The following is a 26,364-nucleotide window of genomic DNA, read 5'->3' as shown; positions in this document are numbered from 1 at the left end:
TACTTGTCTAATTGCCATGCCGTCTGAAATAAGAATCTCTCCTTATAATACCCCATGTGACCAAATACACTTTCTAAAAGTAGAAAGGGTCCATCTCTATCGCTCTTGACTTACTATACATAGTAAGGCAAATGAAGTCCAAATGATATTGAATGAAGGCCAAATCCATAAATTCTGAATGTTGGAGATGAATCAATCTTCAGAAGACCCTCTAACCATCCTCATTAGCCTACGAGGATCCAATATTAGGCTAATCCCTAAAATTCTAATGTTGGCAACAAATGGGGACATTACAGTAGACATCCGTTTCACCACTAAATATAGGCCATCCAAAACCTCCTCATCCACCTTGAAATCATCGTAGAAATGCAATGTCGGATCAACGTAGTGAGTTTCTGCATGGATGGGCCCGTAAAGCTTTTTATGTCACCTCTTATCAATTATCTCCAAAATGGGGTCATACTTATCCTCAATTTCTCCATATATAGATCTAATTGTAACAACCACTTTTCCCGGGTCTTAATTAACAACTTAACATATCAAAGAAATAAAATTATTAGTTCATTTTCATAGGAAGACAATTAAATCAGTTACATTCAATGAATGAGATTAACGGTTAAAATCAGTTAGACAAAATTTCATAACTAAGAATTGAAATACTATAAATGAATTTTCTATGGAAATTAAAATCTACATACTATGGAATCTAAATCGATTAATCATTGTAAAAATGCTTCCGCAATCACCGAGATTAGTCCACAAATACCACTATAACAATATCATATAACGACTACCATTCAATACCGCTATATCAAAATCAAATGACGATTACCATTAAATACCACTATATAAAATTAGGGCATCACATACCACTCTATCAATTAGGGCATCGATTACCATTGGATCATTTAAGGCTTCAGATACCACTATATAACTTAGGGCTTCAATTACCATTGGATCATTTAGGGCATCATATACCACTGTATCGGTTAGGGTTTCAGATACTATTGAATCAATTAGGGCTTCAGATATCACTGTATCATTTAGGGCTTCAGATACCATTGAATCAATTAGGGCTTCAGATACCACTGTATCATTTAGGGCTTCAGATACCATTGAATCAATTAGGGCTTCAAATACCACTGTATCATTTAGGGCTCTAGATACCACTGTTTCATTCCTTTCCTTCTGATTGCTTAACTGTGACAATAACATAAGATTAGAAGATATGCTCATATTTATTATTCATATAAATGAAAGATTGATATAACAATTCATCAGATAACTCTATCTCTCGCATCTAAATGTAAAATAACTGTAACGATGATATAACTCAATTAATCTTACCTTAGCCTTGCATATACATCATAAAAGTAAAAGTATCTATTTTCGACAAACAATTGAATGTATAGCTTATCTTTGTTTGTTGTACGTCCTACAACTTGGGGAGAGGTGAAACATTGTCAGGGACTTAACCACCCAACCTCGGACCATAACTTATCCCCACACAATCTCTATCTAGAAAAGCCTTCCCTACTCGGAATAGACAGGGTACATCTTGTCATCTACTGAGCATCCTGGTATCTAAACACACCACTTGACTTGATAGCCGGAGAATACATTAATCAAGATCATGCATGAGCTATTAAATGTTTCCTTTTAAAAATGATAAACATTGTTATGTCACAACTGATACTGTTTCATGTTATTTCAGATTCCTTTCTCTTACCTCTTCACCGTTTTCCTTGGCTATACAACCGGGTGAGTCTCAGGTGTTTGGAATTCTCAGAACAACCAATTCTTTCTGTTGATTCTCAACTGTTTCATAGTTTACATATATATTTCGGCTTATCACAATCTGTGATTTGAGAGATTATATTCTTTAAAGATTGTGGAATCGATTGTTTAATTCTAATATCCATCGGCATAATGATTTATGGATCCATTCTATGGTTACTTGGCTATCACTTGCCAAGAACAAGGTTAAATTAAAAGAAATTCAATCTGTAAATTCAAACAAGATATCAAACAAGATATCATCATGATAAATGCCGAAACTTTCTGCTATGAATAATCAATAACAATGACATGGAATATTCAACAAAACTTATAACTTATTCATGGAAGGGAAAGAAGTTCTCGAGCCTAGCTGGCTGCTATGGAAAATGATTTAAAACTTTGGAATATCACAATCTGGAATGTTTAACACATGACCTGATATAAATTTGGAAATGTTTGGAGTTTGCAAGTCAATTTGAAAACAACTTCCCTCCAGTTGCTTGAAAATATCACCACAATGTATATGAACTTCTATCCCTAGCAAGAAATACTGATATGGCTGGGAGTACAGATTGGGCTGCTTTGAACAAAGCTTCTTTAAAAAATATAGCTGGTATGTGCTAGGTCTGTTACAAGGAATCGAAGAATATGAAAATTGGGTGTGATGAGGGCAGAAGGAAATATTGGAAAAGATGTCGCATATAGGTAGTTGGGTGCTGAAAAATTAGTATCTGCCTTCTTCACACGACTTCAAATAAAAAGAATGGTCGTGACTACTTGGCTTCCGTAACTTAAAAGATTATTTGCCCATTTAAAACGTCAAGTGTTTAATTGGTTATAATCAAGGAAAAAAAAAAAAGAATGGAAAGAGAGTTGGAAGATTAAAATTCGAATATTATTATAATTCAAATGTTATTATATTTTTGAATATTATTGCAATCTTATATTTATATATGTAAATGTAAATATATTAATGGGGTGACATCACTTTATTAAATTATTATAATATAATGGTGCCATTTCATTTTTATATTTATATGTACGTACACAGATATATCTATTATAATAATAAGGTGAAAGATCATATTAAATCTTTTGAGGTTCGTTTTATAATTCAATTAAATTATTTTACGTTTTAAATTATTTATTTAATAGTTCATGCAGTTTCATCGTTTGTATCTTGTTGTTCAAGTCGCTATGTCCTAAACCCATTTGCCCAGTGATGGTGATGCTCCTGTACCTAATTCTTTTCTGACAATGCTTCCACCCCTTCAACGTGCTTCCTACAAGGAAATTCTCCGCAGTTAAATCATATTAGCATAGCAAGTTATTTAATTATAAATAATCATAACGGCTAACCGCCTATTAAATTCCATGAATTCGTGATAAATATGTATAACGATTAACTATCTTACCATTTCACAGGATTATAACAATTTTAACTATCAACTGACTTCATGTGAATCACAATGACTATATTTTAAATTAGGTCAAAAATTGGGATGTAACACTAATGGCCTCCTTGGTCCTGTCTATGCTCTCATATATGTAGCTCATTGAGGGCTTATCTCCAACAACAACTTGTATGAGAACTACTAGGGGCTCAATGACTTGCAAATAATGTAAATAGGGTAATAAAATTTCCTGCATGAGCTTTGCACAAGGGATCCAAAAACTTGCCTCATCAAAAATGCAATTTGCCACATCAATCCCTATAATGGTTGCGTAGGATAAGGAAGTCCACTCCTCACCAACAGACATGTGCTTCAAAGTTGCCTTTGATTTCATCAAGGATTTTAGTGTGAGGGAATTAAAGGTGAATCTCATGACACTAGGATGAGCGAATTCCTTTTGCCTCATATATTGTCTCATAATGCTAAGGATCAATGCATGATTGTAGATAAATTTGCAAATATTTATGGCTCTATCAACAGATTCTTTCACCCATTCAATCCTTACCAATATCCACTAGCATGAGATAAAGGCAATGGGCCGCATTTGAAAACCAATGTTTTTTTCCGAATGCCTCTCCATCTAAATCTTAAAGTTTACTTGCAACAACATAACTTGCTGTATTATCCATCATCACTTGTGATGGAACTCTAAATTTTGGAAAATGTTAGAGTCCCAAATATGATACTAAAAGAGAGAATTCTCCAATCCTGCTCTCTATTGTGTTCAAACAACATACTTTAAGGTTCCATCAGACTAAGATTTTAACAAGAAGTTCGAAGAAGTCTTCTCTGATTGGCAATAAAAGATATATAAATACAGCTTTTAGTTGTTGGAAATGTCTCAAGGTTGAGTCTTGGCCTAAGTATCAATTTAATAACTTTATATTTTGTGAGAAGAAATGGCAGACATGAGTTTGAATGCAAAGCTCAATTTTCTCCCCAAACCATAGCTTACAATGTGCTGAATTGGAGTAAAAAAACTTGATGGACCAAATAATCTTCTATGCAGATGGAACAGAAAAAGGACATTTCTACAGGTTTGGAAGACCATTAAAAGTACAAATGCATGGCTATTAGATCTACAAAATGATGGTAATTGTAAGGCCAGACCAAAAATCACAGCAGCAACAATCTTCCTATCATGGGTTCTTTTGTTTAATCTGCCTGCTCATGCTACTGATGCATTGAAGACATGTACTTGTTTGTTAAAAGAGTGCAGACCCTGCATGCACAGCAAATGTTGCTAGCCTCCAAACATGTAATAATCGTCCCGATGAGACAGAATGCCAGATTCACTGTGGCGATCTATTTGAGAATAGTGTAGTGGATCAATTCAATGAATGTGTAGTTTCCCGAAAAAGATTTTAGTGGCAAGTGGTACATAAGTAGTGGCTTGAATCCAACATTTGATACATTTGATTGCCAAGTTCATGAATTTTATCCGACAGCAAAAAATCTCACAGGAAAGTTGTCATGGCAAATATCAACCCCTGATGGTGGTTTCTTCACTAGTTTTGCTGTTCAGAGATTTGTGCAAGATCCGTCTCAGCCCGGAGTGCTCTATAATCATGATAACGAGTACCTTCATTATCAGGATGACTGGTACATACTTTCATCCAAGATAGAAAATAAACCGGATGATCACATATTTGTATATTATCGAGGCAGAAATGATGCATGGGAAGGATATGGAGGTTCTGTTATTTATACACGGAGTCCAGTTCTTCCTTCTAGCATTGTACCTGAGTTGGAAAAGGGCTGGAAATATTTGATTAAACACAGGAGTAAACATGATTCCTGGTCCGGTATATCGCAACATATAGATAAGCATTATGGTGATGACAGGTTGTTTAATAATGAATAAAGTGGAAGATACCTCTACAGGACGCTTTCCTCTGAGGCTAACATAAATGTGCAAAGCCTTCCGATGTAGAGATTAGAATCAAACTGTCGAATGCTCGCACAGAGAGGAATCATTTTCGGGCAAAGAATTTGCCGCCTTGAGTATTTGCGTCAGAAAGGCAAATCGTAAGCATTGTGTTTCGTGTTTGCATTGATCTTTACTTTTTCTTTGTTTTTGTTGCTGTAGGAGTCTCACATGGAGTAACAGATTCAAAGTATCTCCAAGAGCCAGAGATCATGTACAGAGCAGGACGACTGGAGAGGTTTCTTGGAACACCTGTGCAAGTTTATTATAAAGGCATATATGACGCCCGAAAGAAACCCAGTAATGCAGATTATTTATCCGGTGGCCTTCAATTCCATTGCATCTCCAAGATATCAAACGAGCACCTGATAAATTTTAATTAGCAGTTGGAGTTTTTGTTATAGAATGTTGGCGATAATATGTATTGTTATGGGGCAATTGTTAATTTCATAAATTATTTAGTTATAGCCCGATTAGGTAAAATTACTAAAATATGAAGGGAGGTGACTTTTTATAAGCACCTGTTCACCCTTTATAAAATATAAAGCATGGAAACCAAATAAGATATTGAGACTGCTTCATTTTGAAATCTGTAAACTTTCTATCAGTATTGTTGGGATCTTTTTGTCTGAAAGAGAAGTTGGAGATCTGAACAAAGCAAAGGAGATTTTGATTTTTCGAGTACTATTTCAACACGTTGTATGGATCTTATTGTGTTGGATAGAGCATCAAGAGATTGAGTGTCTTCATCATGATTTGTCTAGCAATAAATCAGTAAGAGATTTTATTTGTCTTAGAGTTGAATCATACATAGCTCGTCCTTTATAGTTGAGTTATTTATTTGTTTCTAATTTATTAATTCGATAAGTACATTAGATTGTTTACTGCTATTTAGATTTGATTAATACAAATAATGTAGAATATCATCTTTTTCTCATTATTTGTATCTATTATGCCTGTGTGATGGTTAAATCATAATAGACTAATCTGAATACGCTAGTGTGACAATTTGTGGCATCAATTAATTAAGTTAATTAACAAATATTATACCATCAATACTGTAAAGTTGTATGGAAGAAATGCATGTTTGATTGTATCGCTCAATTAGAATTCAGCACTAATCATAAAAATTACTCATAAATTTTGAACCCAGTGTTGGCATTTCTCTATTCTTTTCTGTTGGCAATTTGATTTCATTCAATATTTTGTCTATCTTTTTGGTTTTAGCAACACATAATATTTTAAGTAAAGTAATTGAAGTTTGAAGATAAATAATCCAGAACGTTTCCTTGATGCTTACCAATTGAAGAGTTTATTTGATTGCTGTAATCTACTATAAATCGTCTCGGAATTGAGTTTTGCCATCCAGGATTTAGGTAAATAGGCCTTGGTCCAACGGAACCAAAAGCGCAGAGGATTGGAATCAATCCTGTCAAGTCGGCCAAAATCAATTAGATACCCAGCATCGAGCAGGCAAGGCTCGTAGGTTTCTAACCGGTGATTTTGATAGCCAACAGATTGGCAACTCTACTGGGGAAAGTTGCAAGTAATGTTTACTTACTCCAGAACCAGTTTAGAGTTTCATTTAGGCATAAGCCTTGTGGTGAGTTCTCTGATTTTGTTTTCTTTCATCACAAGCATAAACACATTAGTAAGCTTGCTTTTATTTCCATTTTCTGTTTATAATTTCTCAGATTCTAATAATCAGATTTCTAATCAGTGTTTGGATAAAATTTACAAAACTTTTCTGAAAATTTCAAGTTGTGTTCAAGAAATCTTAAAGTTTTAGCTCGAATCTTGGTTGTATATATTTCACATAAACACTAAACAGCAATTAAAGCTAAATTTCTTTTCTTATTTTCAGCAAATTGATTTCAAGTTATTGGCATTAACTTTTTTGGATAAAGAACCTAGATCTTTATTTCTTTCTGCTTAAAGGAAAGTGGCGACTCTATCTTGTTTGGATATTATATTTTTAGCATCAATTGTTTTCTTTAGAAGTGTATGTGGGGTAGAAGATCAGTAAATCCCCAACCTAAAAGACTTGCACAACTAACTCTTGAGAAAAAGCCACGAAACAAGAAAGGTAAAAATCAAAAGGCCAAAATGTTTTACACGGGACAGAAATTTCCAAAAAAGGACCAGCAAACAAGCTGAAATAGGTAAATCAAGTCATAACAGTCTCGAAAAGGATGAGGAAAATTGTAACCCATTCTTTCACATTCCTAGGGTTGATGAAGAGTCTCAATGCAAGATAACTCGTATTGAGGATGATGATGAATAGGAGCAAATAATGCAATGGGACATGATCATAAAGAAGATGGCTGAAACTACAAATGGTAATAGCGCAATCTTGGCAAAAGCATTAAAAATGCAGCCAGATGATATCCTAGCAAAAATAGGAATATCAAAAGATCTTATTAGCTCCTCGCCAAAAGCTTGTAATGAACAAAGATCAGATAGATGGAGGGAAGAGAAGTCAAATCAAAATACACCACCTAAGTACAACCCGCCTCACAGAAAAAATTTGGAAGCATAGTTTGCTACTAGTCATGATAATCCACTAAATGAGAACAAAAGACATAGAAATCAAAATAATAATCTTAACAGACATAATAATCAAAAGACATAGAAATCAAAATAATAATCTTAACAGACATAATAATCAAAGAGCATGGAACAATGGGCCACATAATAGAGGAATTCAACAAAGTGGTGGTAACGTTAGACAATAACAATAATCAAAACATCCAAGGACATGTGATACAAAATCAAGGCAATAGAAATCAAATGATAAGGCAACCTATGGCAATTGAATGATATAGACAACTTGATTTCAATGGAATTCAAGGATATCTGAATCTTATATCAAATGATTTAAGGAATGCCATCTCAAAATTTTCAGGAAATGGAACTAAATCAGCTGAAAGACATGTTATTAACCTAAAGAATGTGATTGAAGATTTTGAGGAAGATTATGAAGATGTATTCATGAAATTTTTTGTTCAATCATTAACCAAGGATGCTGCCGAATGGTATAGGAGTTTGCTAGATTGATCCATATTTGGATGTTGTAATTTGCAGATCAGTTTATCGAGCAATTTGGGGATCACACTGATACATCTTTTGCGTCACATGAATTAACAAGCATTAAAAAGAATTCAAATGAATCGGTGTCAGAATTCAACAAATTTTTTAATAAGGCTCTCAATAGGATTCCAAGGGAAACTAGGCCGGTAGATTCATTCTTGATTGATTTTTACTTAAGTGCTTTTGATAGTAGAACTCACTATAAAATAAGATCTCAAAGACCTTTGCTGCCTCAAGCTTTCAAAATTGCCATGACTATTGAAAATGATAGGAAGGCAGCAGGAAGAGTTAATAAGAGGGATGATCCAAAACTATATAATCCAAAAAACCCTAAGAAGGATGAACTTAAAGAAATAATGGATATGTTGAAGGAGATAAAAGTCAAACAAAGTAGAAATGAGAGGCCACCCTTTAATAGAAATGACAGGGTAAGATTGCATGATATGCCTTACAACACGAATTGGAAAGATGGAAAACTAGAAAGACCGACTCATGCTAAAGATACACCTAATCCTTTGAAGAAAGTCAATATCGTTGATGATGGCCCATGGTGTGATGCTTGCAGGCTGCCCCATGATCCTAATCATTGTATTGTTGCGCAAGCTGTTTTTGAAGAAGAAAATCAGGAAAATGAAGAGAAACCTATATAGTCAACACTATATCATCCGAACCATTATGGGGAAAAGACGAAGATGACTCTACGGATGAAGACCAAAATGCTGATTGTTATTATGGGGGCTATAACCAGCAGTGGTGTGTTCAACAGGTGTTTTCAGATGAGGAGGATACACCTACTTTTCGCAGATTAACACCTAAAAAAAGAAGAGCTTATCCTATTGCAGCAGTTGAGCACGCTAAGCATACTTATGAAAGAAGGAATAAAGACAATAATGCTGATCAAGGAAGTCTCGCTGGTATATTTGCAAGAAATCAGCAGCAGATTGAAGCATCTAAAAGGCCTGGTAATCAAGCCCAAGCCAAGCAAAAAGAAGGTAATCAATCTTATAGGATGACCAAGCAACCAGTCGTGCAAACTAATGGTGAGAAAATATCTGATTGTCATAGCTTTATGAGTCATGCTTTGTCTCAGTTGAAAATTGCTGTGACTCTAATGGAGATGATGACATTTTCTGATTACAAGGACGAGACTTTGAAGATATTCTCTAGTGTGCAAGATATTAACAAAAAGGATGATGTTAAAAACAATGAAGAAACACCTATTGTATATTTAGGAATAATATTAAATACAAGGTCAAATCAAGTAGACCCGTTCTACTTAACACTATTGATGAACAATAAATTGGTAAAGAATTGTATGATTGATTCTGGTGCAGCAGTCAATATCGTGTTTGCTGATGTAATGAAAGAAATAGGTCTTAAAGTTGATACTCCTTTTGGAAAATGTTAAGCCATGGACAATAGATTTGTACCAGTAGTTGGAATCATTAAAAATGTTGAATTTCGTTTTCCATCATTTCCACATATATCATACAGAACTGACATTACAGTAGTTGAAATATTAGCAAGTTATGGTATGTTGTTATCTAGACAATGGTCGAATTTAGTTGGAGGTCATGTGCAGTTGGATCTGTCTTACGCTACCACACCTATGGGAGGCAAGGAAATTCGGATTGAAAGGGAACCCCAGTCATACTATTTGGTTGAGGATTATATTCCGGATCTTGAGGTTAACTTCTGCCATTCTGACATGGACAACTTCTAGGTAAGCATAACTAAACCTACTTCCAAAACTGTTGATCCAATTTCAATTTATGTAAAAGAAAATTGTAATGATATTTGGCAAATATTTTTTGATGGCACGTGTAGTAAGGAAGGAAATGAGGCTAGCGATATTTTTGTTTGACCGTCAGGTAAAACCTTTAAATTTTCTTTCTTACTAAATTTTGAATGTACTAATAATATTGCTGAATATTAGGTGTTAATAATTGGTCTTGGTATTGCAAAAGCATATGGGATTAAAGTTCTCACTGTCTCAGGGGATTCAGATCTAAGTGTTTCACTGATTAGGCATAAATTTTCAACTAGGAACCCAAGGTTAAAACAATACCGAAACTATGTGTGGGATTTGCTAGAATTTTTTGATGCCTTTTCAATTAAATGGGTTGACAGATCAATTAATTACCTAGCTGATATAATGGCTAACCTAGCTATTAGGCAAATAGATATCCCTTTTGATGAGGTCATTCAGGTTGAAATGAAAAACAGACCCTCAATACCAGACAATGTCCAAAACTGGCAAGTTTTTGAAGATGACAAGGATATTATTAAATTTTTAACTTGTCAGGCAGATTATGAAAATCAATTCATTGATTGGAATGGGTGTGTAGAAGAGAAAGACGGTAAGGAAACATTGTTTGGAAAGAAAATAATGCAATTAAAAACTAATAATATACCAAAGGGTCTAGTTGCCTTGGAACAAATTTTTGATGAAAAAGAAAGTCCAAAAAACAACAAATCTACTAAGATCCAAATGAAATTGAGGAAATAAATTTGGGAAGTGAATGTTCTCCCAAAAAGGTTTACATAGGAAAGAAATTGTCATAAAAAATAAGGGCTGACCTAATTGCTTTGTTAAGAAAATATAGGCATGTCTTTGCTTGGAGTTATAATGAGCTTAAAGCATATAGGGAAGATTTGTTTCAGCATGAAATTCCTCTAAAACTTGATGCCAAACCATTTAGGCAAAGACAACGTCCCATAAATCCGACCTTAGCTCCGAAGATGAAAGATGAACTCATTAAATTAAGAGATGCTGGAATTATAAAACCTATAAGGCACTCCACATGGGTTTCAAATTTAGTCCCAGTAAGAAAGAAGAACGAAGATATACGGTTATGTATAGATTTCAAAAATTTGAATATATCTTCCCTTAAGGACAATTATGCATTACCTAACATGGAAATTTTATTACAAAAGGTAATTGGTAATCAATTACTATCTATGATGGACAGATTCTTAGGTTATAATCAAGTCAAAGTTAAAGAATCCGAACAATATAAGACTGATTTTACGACACCTTGGGGTACCTATGTCTATGCTAGGATGCCTTTTGGGCTAACAAATGTGGGAGCTGCCTTTCAAAGGGCAATGGATGTTGCTTTCGATGGATTAATTGACTTAATCATGGTTGTCTACCAAGATGACCTTACTGCTTATTCTAAGAAAGCAAAAGACCATTGTAAGCATCTAGAGAATATCTTCATGAGAGCCCTTGCATTTGGAATTTCTTTGAATCCTAAAAAATATCAATTTGGGGTAACTGAAGGGAAATTATTAGGCCACATCGTCTCTAAAGAAGGGGTAAGAATTGATCTCGAAAGGGTAGCAACTATCGACAATATTCAAATACCTAAAACAACAAAGGGAATCCAATCTTTCTTTGGACAAATCAACTTCGTGAGAAGATTTGTTTCTAACTTTGCTAAATTCGTTCAACCTATTGCTAAGATGCTTAAGAAAGGAGCGAAGATTGCTTGGGATAATGAGGCTATAGGAGCCTTTGCTGAGATAAAGCAAGCTATAAAGGAAGCCCTGGTTCTTAAATCTCCTGATTTTAAGATGCCATTCCAATTATTTTTATTTGCCTCTTACCATACCATAGCCGCAATTATGCTACAAAAGAACGATGAAGGATATGAACAACCAATTGCGTTCTTTAGCAAGAGTTTACAAGCACCTGAATTAAGTTATGATATAAATGAAAAAGATGCTTATGCTCTTGTTAAGGCAGTGAAATCTTTTCGACTTTATTTAGTAGGAGGTTATAGCCTATGTGCCAAATGTTGCTATCAAAGACATATTTAGGCAATCTGAAACTACTGGGAGACGATGTCGTTGGATAAATCAAATCCAGGAGTTCAATATAGATATTCAAATCACTAAATTGGTTAGAGGACAAGGTCTAACTAAGCTTATGGCAAAGTCAAACTTGGAAGCCGTGCAAATTAACCAAGTTGATGACGAATATACTAAAGTTAGTATTGGGAGATGCCCTTGGTACACAGATATAGTGTATTATTTACAACATACTAAATGTAGAGACGATTTGAATGAAAATCAGAAAAGAATTATTAAGTTACAGGCTGCAAAATATGTTTTAATTCAGGGTGATTTATATTGGAAAAATCAGGATGGGATTCTACTATTTTGTCTAGATATTGCACAATCAGAGGTTATTCTCAAGGAAATGCATGAAGGGGTTTGCGGTGGCCATTTTTCAGCCAGGACTACAGCACATAAGATATTACAACCAGGTTACTATTGGCCTCAACTTTTCAAGGATTGCCATTCCTATGTTTGAAAGTGCGAAGCTTGTTAGAAATTCTCCGGTAAGTTGAAGTATGATGGTGCGCTCCCATTAAGGACATTACAAGCAGAAGAACCTTTCCAAATGTGGGGAATTGATTTTATAGGAGAGATTAGTGAAAAGTCAAGTGGTGGACATAGCTGGATTTTAGTAGCCACTGATTACTTTACCAAATGGTAGAAGCTATACCTACTCGGTAATCAACAAGTAAAGTGGTTATTAAATTTCTTACTGAGAACATCTTGACTAGATTCGAAGTTCCTCAAAAGATCATAGCAGATAATGGTATGTTTTTTCGGTCTAATGAATTTACTGAGTTTTGTAGGAAATATGGCATCACAGTATCATACTCATCTCCGTATCATACTCAGGGCAATGGACAAGCGGAGTCTTGCAACAAAAACATCCTGAAGATCATCAGAAGAATGCTAGATAACAACAAACGTGCTTGGGATTCGAAGTTGAATTTGGCGCTATGGGTAGACAAAATCACAGTAAAGAAGTCAACAGGTTTCTCTCCTTTCAATTTAGTATCCGGCAAAGAGGCTAAACTTCCCTTGAATAACTTATTACTTGTTTACAAATTTGTTACTGAAGAACAACTATAAGATATTAATTTTATGGAAAATAGGTTGAATGCATTAATTGAGCTAGACGAGGTAAGAAGGTTAGCATAAGAGCAAAATAAATGAGTGCTCTATAATCATGATAACGAGTACCTTCATTATCAGGATGACTGGTACATACTTTCATCCAAGATAGAAAATAAACCAGATGATTACGTATTTGTATATTATCGAGGTAGAAATGATGCATGGGAAGGATATGGAGGTTTTGTTATTTATAACGGAGTCTAGTTCTTCCTTCTAGCATTTTACTTGAGTTGGAAAAGGGCTGGAAATATTTGATTAAACATGGGAGTAAACATGATTCCTGGTCTGGTATATCGCAACATATAGATAAGCATTATGGCGGTGATTGGTTGTTTAATAAAGAATAAAGTGGAAGATACCTCTGCAGGACGCTTTCCTTTGAAGCTCAGAGAAATGTGCAAAGCCTTCCGATGCAGAGATTAGAATCAAGCCGTCGAATGCTCACACAGGAGAGGGATCATTTTTGGGCAAAGAATTTGCCGCCCTGAGTATTTGCGTTAGAAAGGCAAATCGTAAGCATTGTGTTTCGTGTTTGCATTGATCTTCACTTTTTCTTTGTTTTTGTTGTTGCAGTAGTCTTGCATGGATTAATGGATTCGAAGTATCTGCAAGAGCCGAAGATCATGTGCAGAGCAGGATGACTGTAGGGGTTGCTTGGAACGCTTGCGCAGGTTTATTATAAAGGCATAGATGATGCCCGAAAGAAACCTAGTAATGCAGATTATTTATACGGTGGCCTTCAATTTCATTGCATCTCCAAGATATCAAACGAGCACCTGATAAATTTCAATTAGCAGTTGGAGTTTTTGTTATAGAATGTTGGTGATAATATGTATTGATATGGGCAATTGTTAATTTCATAAATTATTTAGTTATAGCCCGATTAGGTAATATGAAGGGAGTTGACTTTTTATAAGCACCTATTCACCCTTTATAAATATAAAGCATGGAAACCAAATAAGATATTGAGACTGCTTCATTTTGAAATCTGTAAACTTTCTATTAGTATTGTTGGGATCTTTTTGTCTGAAAGAGAAGTTGGAGATCTGAACAAAGCAAAGGAGATTTTGATTTTTCGAGTACTCTTTCAGCATGTTGTATGGATCTTATTGTGTTGGATAGAGCATCAAGAGATTGAGTGTCTTCATCACGATTTGTCCAACAATAAATCAATAAGAGATTTTATTTGTCTTAGAGTTGAATCATACATAGCTCATCCTTTATAGTTGAGTTATTTATTTGTTTCTAATTTATTAATTCGATAAGTACATTAGATTGTTTATTGCTATTCAGATTTGATTAATACAAATAGTGTAGAATATCATCTTTTTCTCATTATTTGTATCTATTATGCCTGTGTGATGGTTAAATCATAATAGATTGATATGAATACGCTAGAGTGTGACAATTTGTGGCATCAAATTAATGAAGTTATTAACAAATATTATACCATCAATACTGTAAAGTTGTTTGTAAGAAATGCATGTTTGACTCTATCGCCCAATTAGAATTCAGCACCGATCATAAAAATTACTCATAAATTTTGAACCCAATGCTGGCATTTCTCTATTCTTTTCCATTGGCAATCTGATTTCATTTAGTATTTTGTGTATCTTTTTCGTTTCAGCAACACATAGTATTTTAAGTAAAGTAATTGAAGTTTGAAGATAAATAATCCAGAACATTTCCTTGATGCTTACCAATTGAGGAGTTTATTTGATTGCTGTAATCCGCTATAAATTGTCTCGGAATTGAGTTTTGCCATCCAGGAATTACGTAAACAGGCCTTGGTCCAACGGAACCAAAAGCGTAGAGGATTGGAATCAATCCTGTCAAGTTGGCCAAAATCAGTTAGATACCCAGCATCGAGCAAGTAAGGATCGTGTTTCTAACTGGTGATTTTGATAACCAACAACTTGCACCACATGTTCTTCCCCCACCCTACTTATGACTTCCTCAATAATCTTGCATAAGTATGCGACATTTTTCACATGCGAGGAAACATCAATGGACTTCAAAAACATGGTGGATCTTGTAAATAAAAAATAATAATTATCAATGATCATTCAATATATCAAAATTTAAATTATTCAATGCATTTAGGGAAGTAGAGTGATCATTCACCTCCACAGGAAACAAAAAATGCTAGGAATATTCGTCCTAAGGTCCAACTATTTGTCATGATGGAGAAACCCTTTTTGCTCCAAGATACTTGCTTGTCCTCTAGCTCAACTTTTATATCATCAACTATTTCTAACAAGTGGGGGCCACTTAACATCAGTTTGGGCATTAAATCCTACCTCACAAATGGTTAGTACATATATTATGCCTTGCCAATAAGGAGACTTGTCACAAATAGATTAAATAAATATGCGTGAAAAAATTATAATAATTCATCGCGATTTATCATTAGACAAAGCAAAATTCAACTTCAAACATGTTGCTAAAGTACCAAAACTTGCAAATTAAATTTCTTACCACATCATGGACCTCCTTGTTCGAACCCATGTGCACTAGAGTAGTGCTTAGCACAAAATAATTGTCTAACTTGAATCTCTAGACTCTAGGACCAAAGCTAATAATGCCACAAGGAGGAGCAAAAGTAGAAGCCCTAGCACTAGCAAAAGCACTAGGACGAAAGGGAGACATGGAAGAACCCTCTCCAATACAACCTACGGATGTGGATGTACAGGTACCAATAACATTTAACTCATCCAGTTGTCTCTTCTTATTTTCATTTTTAAAAAAAATTGTGTGTAATTGGACATAACAAAAATGAATTGCCTTAACAGTTGCTAAATTACATGGCTCAGTATCATGGCCGCAATGCTGGCAATATGATAATTAAATCTATTTATGCCAACACGAGCAATTTCTTTAAAAAATGTACATTTTGTTTGATATCTTGTTCTACCAAGAAACTCTTCAGAATTTTTTCAAACCTCGTCCTTTTGAGCATATCTCTTAGGGTAAGATGCAGAATTTGGAGGAGCCAGTAGAAAAAATCTTGTTTGCAAAACGTTAAAGCTGCTGCAATAAGACAATATTACAAACAAATTACTAGTTGTATATTGTATTAAAAAAATTATAAACTAATAGAAAAAATTAGCAATCTTTACATTTGTGCATAATAGAAAAAATCTGGTGTTTCCTATTCTTCTACTTCTCTCATTAAAGTATGCAATTTATATTTAAATAGAAAACATTCATAATCAAGATATGAAAAGTTAAAGTAAAAAATTTAACAACAAACTGAAAAATCCAGATCCATACAAAAAAAAAAAAAACCAACAAATTGTATAAAATTTAACACTTGCTTCTTTCAAATGAGTTGAGTAGTCTTTGCCTTAACTGTTGTGGACTCCTTGATTCTCTCAATGCAAGTGTAGTGCTACCCCAATGTGATTTGAGGAATATTTTTAGCTATTGTTTCCTGCTGGTGGCAAATGTATGACCTTTTATTTCTTCCTATCTCTCACTTTTCCCGTCTTCTTCCAATAACAATGAAGCAAGTCACCTTTTAGGGTTGGATGCAAGAGGTGAGTGGGAAAAAGTTAGAAAGTTCTTTATTTTTCTGTTTTGACTTTTGTTTTCATTGTGGCTGCCACTGGCCAAGTTAGGAGGCTCGAAGTCAGCAAGTCAGCCATCAGACTTGGCCGGGTCCAAGTTAGGGTCCTCTTGACTCGTGGAGAATGTTTTGACCTGGCTACTCGTTTGATTCCTGGCGACGTATTTGTGTCTAAATCTGGATAGTTCTAATCATCTTTATCTTAGAATAACAAAAGAGAATCAATGTCATTTCTTAAATTTGTGGACAGAACTAGAGTGCTTTCCTATAACTTTTCTTTACTCAGAAATACTCATAATTATTTTATAGTAGCAGAAAAATCAGATCAATAATCTTAATATAAAGCTGAGTTTGTCAAAATTTCAGAAATTTTTGTGCCCTATTTTTTGGAGATGTTTTTTGTATTATTCCTTTTTGGGGGAATTACAACTTATTGTGCTTATTTGTGTTAATCAAAGTTCCCAGACTCGGACTCAGTTGTGACTCGACCGATAGTGACTCAGGAAAGGGACAAGACCCTTGAAGTTTTTATTAAGATTTACCCTTGCCTTCACCCTTTTGCTATCATATATTAAATCTGGCAGGGCTGACCCAGCTTGTCCTCCTGACCCGATGGGGCTGATTCGACTTGCCGACTTCGGATACTTGCCCGCGTTGTAGAGAGTCATGAAACAATGGTGTTCATGGACCGAAAGAAACATATAGTTGTTTTTTAAATTTTTGAGTTTGGGTAACGAGCTTAAGTGGATGACAATTGTTTTTCGAAATTGTGGGTATAATGGAGGACAACTATATATATCAAATTTATGACAATAGATATCTGATATATACATTTAAAATCTTGGTTACCAGATTCTCATGAGCTATGTACAAGGTTAGGTTTGATAGTGTACAAAGCCAACCCTTGTCAAATTTGCTGCAAATTGTGCCAGAAGAACCCATGCATAATTTGGAAGAATTTTTTGTCTAGCGCCAAACCTGGGTTGAATTTGTTCTTTAAAACAAAATTTTGACTTTTTAAGGCATTTTTTGCCTAATTTGGTCTAGTCGACCCTCCCAACCCTAAAAGTGACCATTAGAAAGGCCAAAATTAATGGTTTTTGTCATTTGTGCATTTGTGAATGAAAAAGAAAATTTGCTTATAGAAGAATTCCAAATAACCATAGATGAAATCCAATTCGATGATTATAGAAGAATTTCTTTAAAAAATTATGATATCTTTCAATGTAGGGCTTTAAATTTGAATGTTAATTTTTGATCTTGCTTGGTCAAAAATCCTTGTAATGTCCCCGTTTTTGGCGAGATTTTGCAGATTATCGTGTTAGTTTATTAAAGCGACTCTCGTGAGCTGACAAGGTGATTAGGGGGTCCTAGTTGTGGACTTACTATTTTTAATAAGTCTATTTTTGGCAGTTGCCATTTTTGGCAATGCAGTGGGTGGCTCTGGCAGTTGACAGTCACCTGCAGTGGATGTGGTTATTAATTGTATGAGCTCTTATTTATTAATTAATTATTAAAGTTGCATTATTATAATAACATTTTATTATAATAATGATATTAAGAGACATTACTATAAGAGTTGTGTTGGAAAATTTCAAGGTTGAGTTCTTTTTGGAAACTTTTGCAGTTTTTGAAGTTGATTTCTTTTGGGAAACTTTTCTGAACAAGGGAATATAAATATGAGCTCATTTCATTGGAAAAATCACATTTGAATATTTATTTGCTTTTGTTGCCTTTGTGGCTTATCTGAGGTTTGGCCTTGTTGAATTTTGTTGAGTATAAGATTCAGAGAGGTGCTTGGCCATTCACAGCTGAAGTATTGTGAATTGTTTGATCTGAATTATATTTCTCTCCTACTATATTCTCTGTGGCTAAGGAGAAGCTTGCTGCTGGTGATTGTGTTTGGATTTTGTGAAGGGATTCATTAGTGTTTTCTTATATCAATCTGAAACTACGTTTTGGAGGTTCAATCTGGCTTTCTGATTTACTGTAATCATTTGTGTGACCACGTTTGGCATCCTAGACTCTTGCAATTGTAGTCACAGCATGGACGTTAGTCTGGAGGAGCAATCTGTGGTGTTTTTGGTAGTGTTTCATCCTAAGTTACCAGATTCTCTCCAGGAACCCTCAAAGTCTGGTTCAATTCTGTACAAAGTCTGCTCCTTGTCAAATTCTCTCCAAATTCTCTGGCAGAGCTGTCAGAGGAACCTGGGCAGAATTTGCAGCGAATTTTGAAGAATTTGCTGTCTAGACCTGGGCTGAATTTGGTCTCAGTGTTTTTTGACCTCTCAGCCTATTATGACCACTAAAAAGACCAAAAAAGATGTTTATATGTCATTTATGCATTTGAGTATGAAAATGAAAATTTGGTTATAAAGGAAATCCAAATTGACAATAGGTGACATTTGAATTGATGATAATAGAGGAATCTCTTTAAAAAGATATGATATGTTTGAATCCGGGACTTCAAATTTGTATCACCTTTTGATTGAGCCTGTTTAGAAATGCTCTAACCAATACAAAATAAAAATCCAGATAACTGCACTTATCTTTTGACAATTCCTTTCATTCTCAAACTGTCCCCATAATATGGAAATATGTTCCATGCATGTGACCAAGCAAGTGTATCGAGTTGTATGTAGTGCTAAATGATGCAATTAATGTCCTATTGAATCTGAAACATAGATTTGGTGGTGTATTTTGCTATGTTCCTTTACTATTAGCAGATTCAAGTATGGATTTATTTTTTGTTGCATATATATATACACATATACATCTTTAAAAGAAACATATGTATTTGTACGGATGAACCCAAAACGAATCCGAACCAGCATCCGTACTGGAATCCGAACCGGCAACTTAGGTTTCATCAATTGTAGTAAGGGGATGGCATCTAGGAAGCAACGTGAGGCATTTACAGGCTGGGGGAAACGTTTTACAGGCCCAACGATCACTTATATAAGGCTGCGATCAGGCTACAGTCACCTGCAATCACTCTGTTGGTGGCTGCATTCAGGCTTTTTGGCCTGTAGGTATTGGGGGCTGCATGTTGGATCTGGAGGTGTGTTTGCCCTAAACCTGCAGCACAAGCTATTGTCTGCAGCTGTGCATACATTTTCACTTCGCTATAAGCTGCTATTTTCCCTGGGAAAGCTACAGGCCCATGCTTACCTGACATTCACCATTTCAACCAGGTTTCTTATTTGTTTTACAGTACTCAGAAGCATATTATGATTGCATAGAATAAGTTTGGTAGCAACATTGGGTTGTAATTAAAGGACATCACAATTGGTCCACGGTTTCCAAATATTAATTATTATTGCAATTTGTCAATCTAACATTTCAGTATTTGGAAAATTGTTTAGTGTTGATATCATTTGCAGCATTAACAAGCTTTGTGGTTTAGTGGAAGTTGAACTATTAATTTAAGTTTTTTTATTCAAGCATTCCTTTAACAAATGCATTGATCTCTCAAGTACAACAAATGAAGATAACATGCAACTGCAAGATTAATCTAAACAAGGGCAGCGAATGTTCAAAAAATGATTGACAAAATGCCAATCTATTGATTTACAAGAGAAAAGGATGTTTGATAGTACTATAACCGACTGGAGTTATTACAATCCTCTAACCAATACAAAATAAAAGTTCAGATAACTGCACTTATCTTCTAATAATTGCTTTCATTCTCAAACTGTCCCCTTGATCTCGAAATATGTTCCATGCATGTGACCAAGCAAGTGTATCATATTGTATGTATGGCTAAATTATGCATTTAATATCCTACTGAACAGAAACTTATGGTGGTATGTTTTGCTATGTTGCTTTAGCATAGTGGTGTATGGACTTATCTGTTATCATACACTCGCACACACATGCGCAGACTGGCAACTTGGTTTAAAATTAATGATTAGAAGTATAGGTGTTTTATTACTAATTTATGATAGTTATTGTAAATTCTTAAATTATTATTCTGTTTAAAAATGTAAACTATAGTACCTGTAATAATAATTTTATCACCGATCATGTCAGAGCCCTATTAAAAGGTTGTAGATTTATGATAATAATTTACACAACTATAGATCTATACACATGATAATTTTTAATATGCAAGGCTGTATTATTAACTACAGTAGTTCAAATGCCTAGCTATTAACTACTGCTTTATAGAGAGTTTAACGGGGGTTACAAATTCTATTGTTCAAGTTTCTCGTGCTATAACATGACAATCAGCAAGATTTACACAAGTGAATCAAGTAGCTGCTATGGATGGTCAGTTGCTGTACTGCAAAGCATAAAGAAAGCATATTTCTGTCAGTTGTTATGGTGATTTACAACTAGACAACTGAAGAAAAGTTTTGTTCATCAAATCTATATTGGATATGAGTGTTAGGAAAGCATTTCATAGTCATACCTATACATAAAATATTAAAATATTAAAAAGTAAGAACATAAGAAGACCTGCTGTGCAAGGGGTGGCAGTAGTCACATTCTCAAAGGCATCCCAAATATCATTATTTGAGTAGTTCACCACGATGGCAGCTATGCCTCTTCAAGAAAATCGGTTAATAAGAACTTTAGTTGTCTAACCCTTTAAGCCAAGCGCTCTTGTATTTGTGCTACTGGTCCATCAGAGGATTCCATGGAACGCATTAGTGAAAATGATGGTGGTTTGTCCCGTGACATTTGTTAGATATCTAAAGAGTTGAGGAATAGACCTTTGAAGATAATCTTCTTTAGGAGACATCATTTTTAACTACTTGTGAATATCTTGTACTCATCTCAACGTCTTTAGGGTGTCTATATTTTGAGAAACACATAAAATAGGGGTACATGTCCTCGGGGTACAATATAATTTCTAACTTCTAAGATATGGCTCCAATTTTTGTTATGTGGGATCTGGATGGATATACCTTGGATTGTTAGTATCGAAGAAAAGAGCTTTCCTCTAGCTTGCTTGTAATTCCACAACTTTAATATAATGAGGTTCTACATCTCAATCTTGGATATGGCTTTCTTAATGCACGTTATGAGGCCTTCCGTGACTTGCCATTAAGACTTGTGAACCTATCATAAAAGAAAAGCTCTGGGTTGAGTTTAGTGTTACAAGATTCAAACTGGGCTTGTACTCAGTAAGTTGACTTGACCTGGTTTCAGACTTGGCAAGACTCAGAAAATTGTAAAACCCAAGATTTTAAGAGATTTTGAAGGATTTAAAACTTGTTTGATGCACCCAGTACCAAATAAACCTTGAAGACATAATAATCTTATCAAATAGAAGCTACTCTGAACACACACAAGTATACACTGCTCACATGACTATAAAAAACATATTTTAGCTGAAGGAAATAAAACATTAGATATATAAATAGTGTCAAGTGTCTACAAAACTCATAATGAAGGCCTTGGCATTGATAGTTGCAAACAAACTTTAAGACAAGCTATGAGTTTATCGCTCAAGCCTTAGAGGAGCCCATATCACTTGGCATCCTAGTCCTCCTTTGTGTGCATCTTGTAGGGCATGATATTTCTTTTAGTTTCAATCTCAAGCTTAGTGACAAGATAATCCTTTATTGTGGCTTTGACTACAAAGACGTAGAGTTTTGCAACAAGGGATATTTACTTTGTAGATATATGATCATGATTCATCATTGACCTATTACTTGCTTATACTTATAGTTCGATGAGGGTTTGAAGGCAACACTAAAATGACATTGATGGTAGCACACCTCGTAGGTGTTTGGGGTCGAGATAGAGAGGGGTAGAGGCATAGGTCTAGATTTGGGGGAGAGAAGAGAGAGAGATATGAAGAATGATATAGATACGATAGAGTGAGGGCAAGATATAGGTCTAAAGTTCAAGGGAGATAAAGAGAGTGAGAGAACACTAATAGGAACCTGCTAGTTAGTGAAATTCGACCAAGTTGTAAATCTATGAGAGTGAGATTTGCATTATAACTTCTATAGATCTTAAAACACTCTAAAAACATCTTGCTAATATATACATAAAATAAAACTTGAATTACATTGATATGTAATGTATGTTTAAATGTTATATTTCATGCATATATTTTGATGAGGAGAATGTGATTAACTCAAAGATAATACATCGGGACAATCCTAAATGGGCAAACACACATTGAAAGATTGTGAGTTTATATTAAGAAGTAACTAAAATGTTAGATAAACACTTTACAATTTGAGACCTGAGATTTCCACAGTCCATGGTAATATTGTGTATGACTTTTGGATTGCACTATCTATAGTTTATTTGCATCAACATCTTGGATCAAACTTCTAGATCCATTATGAGGATGAGAATGCTTTACAATTTATTTTTATCTTTAAAATAAATAAAAATTTCCTCAGTTGCGCGGTAGGGCTCTAAGGCTCTTTGAGTCTAGTGAGTCTTATAGACTCGGCCAAGATTTGAAAGAGTTGAGTCTCATGATGCTTGGCCTCAACATGGCCGGCTCTCCTTTGGACTTGTTGAGTCCATGTGGATCTTCTAAGTTGTAGAGTTAGTTCTCGACTTTATGAATGGGTTGGTGAAGCCGATTGTTCCACCAATCGTTGATAACCTCCCAAATGAGATCAAATTTGTCTCCATCCCTTCTATGATATTTTGGAACAAGCTCGTTTGCCATGATTCACCAAGTGCACATTTTTAATAAAGGCCCTGATGCCTACAAGTACTAACATATTATAGTTACCAACTTACAATTAAAACAAATACTTTGAAAAACTGAAAATAAAGGATTCAATTTTAAATTTAAATTTATTTTGGAAGGTACCTTGATGGTCTCTAGAACTTTCTTCTTAAAGGCATCATTAATAACTTTTTTTTGTAGTACTCTTCAATGTTTTTAGTAAGTTGAGTCTAGCCATTCTAGATGCATAAACATCTACATCATTGATGCTAATAGACTAGGAATGCTCTACAATGTTGCAAACTTGTGAAACCTAATTACACAAGCTCTTTTCCCTTGGTGTGATCTTTTAATGTTGAGAACCAATGGTGATTATAAATGTTCTTTTTATGATGTTCTTAGCATTGTTTAAAATTGATCTCACCTACTCAATATTACACCAAAAGAGTGATGGGTGCCTCCTTTGAATTAATCTCCGAATTGTGACATATGTTGTGTCAATGACAAACAACATTCTTGATGTCCACCTTGTAGACAATCTCTTTCTACATTAGGTTCAATGTTTTGAATTCTTATTGTTTGGATGCAACAATTGACTAAAACAAAAATCATTTTATAATTTAAAGCTGCCAAAATATTGACAAGGGTGTGTTTCCTTCTATTTGTCCAATCATTTGAAAGAATAATGCTCTGGATGAACATTTTTCACTGCCTTTGTTGTTATTCTAGAATGAACTTCACGACAACACCATCTTGGAGCAACTGCCCAGTATGTCTCTCAAAGAGGGCATCTTGTGGCATTCTCTTGTAACTATTGATGTTGTGTCACCAAATTCTCCTAGTATGGGCTTCTTGTTATGTTAAAGGAAAAGTTGTAAAATTAGAAATTTGCATACTTTTAACTAATTCCTTTTGCACTTTCTTGTTCCATCCTATTCTTGTGATTGTTCTTTTCTCAAACTGGATGAGGGGTATGTGCCTCACATGTGTGGATTCCATAGCTACCTCCTTTTTCATTGGCATGTTAGGATTAATGGTTGTTATTTATATAATATTATAATTTTTTTTAATGGTCATCTTAGTTAGTCTTTAGTTTATTAGGTAGTTTCTATTTCTGTCTTTATTTCACAATTGTTTCTTTTAGAAACATCATCTTTGTAAATCTGTATAAGGAGCTTTCATCTCTTTTGCTTAATACAACAATTGCAACATCGATTTACCATAACATGGTATTAGAGCAGGTTGATAGGATTTCATAAAATTTGACAAATTTTTAAAGAAAAAATCAGACCTCTTTTGATCTGAATTTTTTTTTCAGAGTTGTGTTTTTCATTTTTTTGAAATAAAAATCGTTAGAGGTATTTTATGAAATTTTGTGGTTAGACTTTGAAGTTTTTTGCTGAAAGTTGCAAGCCTAGTTGAGGGTTTTGATTGCACGTTTTCTTGGTTTCGGCAAAGAGTATTGTTCCTACTTTTGGATTGCGTAATGAAGGCTTGTCTTTGTACCTATTCTCTATATGAAGATCCTCATCTTCTTGGGAAGAAGCTATGTAAGTCTTAATACAAGAGATGTGACTCATACTTATTCCTAATTACGTCTTTCCATAGCAACCAATTTATCTATTTCTAATCAGTATTGGGTCTTCTTCCCTATAATTGTTGCATATGTCTCTTTGTAACCTCTAAGATTGTCTAGGTTGACTCTTGATTCATTGAAATGGACGAAGATATGCATTGTGGCTATCCTCTAGATGGACTGTGCGTAGTCGACTAATTGCATGGTCAATATGTTGGGTTCCAGCGTGACTCAAATTATTGTCATGTTTTAATTATTCTTATTAATCATTATCATGGATTGAGTTGCTGTTATGGTTAGTCATTCTCATGCATGATATCGATTTATATAGATGATTGATTATTTTAGTGCTATTCCTTTTGGTTTATGGTGATCTATGTCAATACATTGACTATGAATCCTCACATATTATTATAGATGTTATTTAGTATAATTTGCATACTTGCTTTAATCATATTGATAGTTATCATATTTTATATCATATTATTAATAAATTTATTATTACAAGTATATCTTTTTATATTTTGAATTACTATTCATATATTAAAATGTTATTATATATTATATTTTATCACTATTCTTCATCATTAGTATTTATTTAATGAATTATATCACTTAATTATTTATTTATTACAACAAATATAATATAATTATATTTTTTACCATTTAATTATTTTTATATTTAATCTTTATTATCATTACATTACGCTTTGGAAAGGGGACATTGCACAGTCTTTGATTTTCAAAGGTTGTATGTATTTGCATGTTCTTGCATGTTGCTTGCATGTGTTGTTTTACCATGTGAATCCTTGTGTTTTGCCACATGAAGGTTTCTTGATGGGTTTTCATATTTTTTTCCCTTAAAATTTCTTATGGGTTTTAATAACTTTTTCCCTTGAATTTATTTTGATGGGTTTTCATAGTTTTTTCCCATAATTTTTTTTGATAGGTTTTCATAATTTTCCCTTTAAAAATTCTCTTTTGGGTTTATAATTTTTTTCTCAAAAATTATCTATTGCTTTTACCATTTTTGCTAAAAATCAACGCTTTGTAAGTTGATCTACACCTTGGATTCTGTTGTCTGGTTTTGATCGATTTTTCACCTCCAAAATTGTGTCTAGTTTTTCTGATTTTCTCCTTAAGAATCGGGTATTTTTGTATTATATTTTGGGGCATCATGCTCATTTGCAAAGTTAGAAGGATTTGCTGATTTTTCCTCAAAATTGTGCTAGCTGTTCTCAATATTTGTTTCGGCATTCAGGGAAGAGTAACTACATTATCCAACATCAGGTTGGATGTTTTTGTGACGATTTTTTGGTTAGATGTTTTGTTCCTTCTTGG

At 34.2% G+C, this 26,364-nt stretch overlaps 1 protein-coding gene across 2 annotated transcripts in view; it reads left to right on the top strand.

The window, feature by feature from the left end:
• Positions 1-26,364, top strand: part of YY1 (zinc finger (C2H2 type) family protein) — a 145,559-nt gene that overhangs the window by 101,135 nt on the left and 18,060 nt on the right. The gene's annotated exons all lie outside the window — the stretch shown is intronic.

This window comes from Cupressus sempervirens, chromosome 8 (assembly GCF_028749045.1).
Source record: "Cupressus sempervirens isolate cs-2001-9-10 chromosome 8, ASM2874904v1, whole genome shotgun sequence".
Taxonomy (NCBI): domain Eukaryota; kingdom Viridiplantae; phylum Streptophyta; class Pinopsida; order Cupressales; family Cupressaceae; genus Cupressus; species Cupressus sempervirens.
This window is presented reverse-complemented; position numbering and strand designations above follow the sequence as displayed.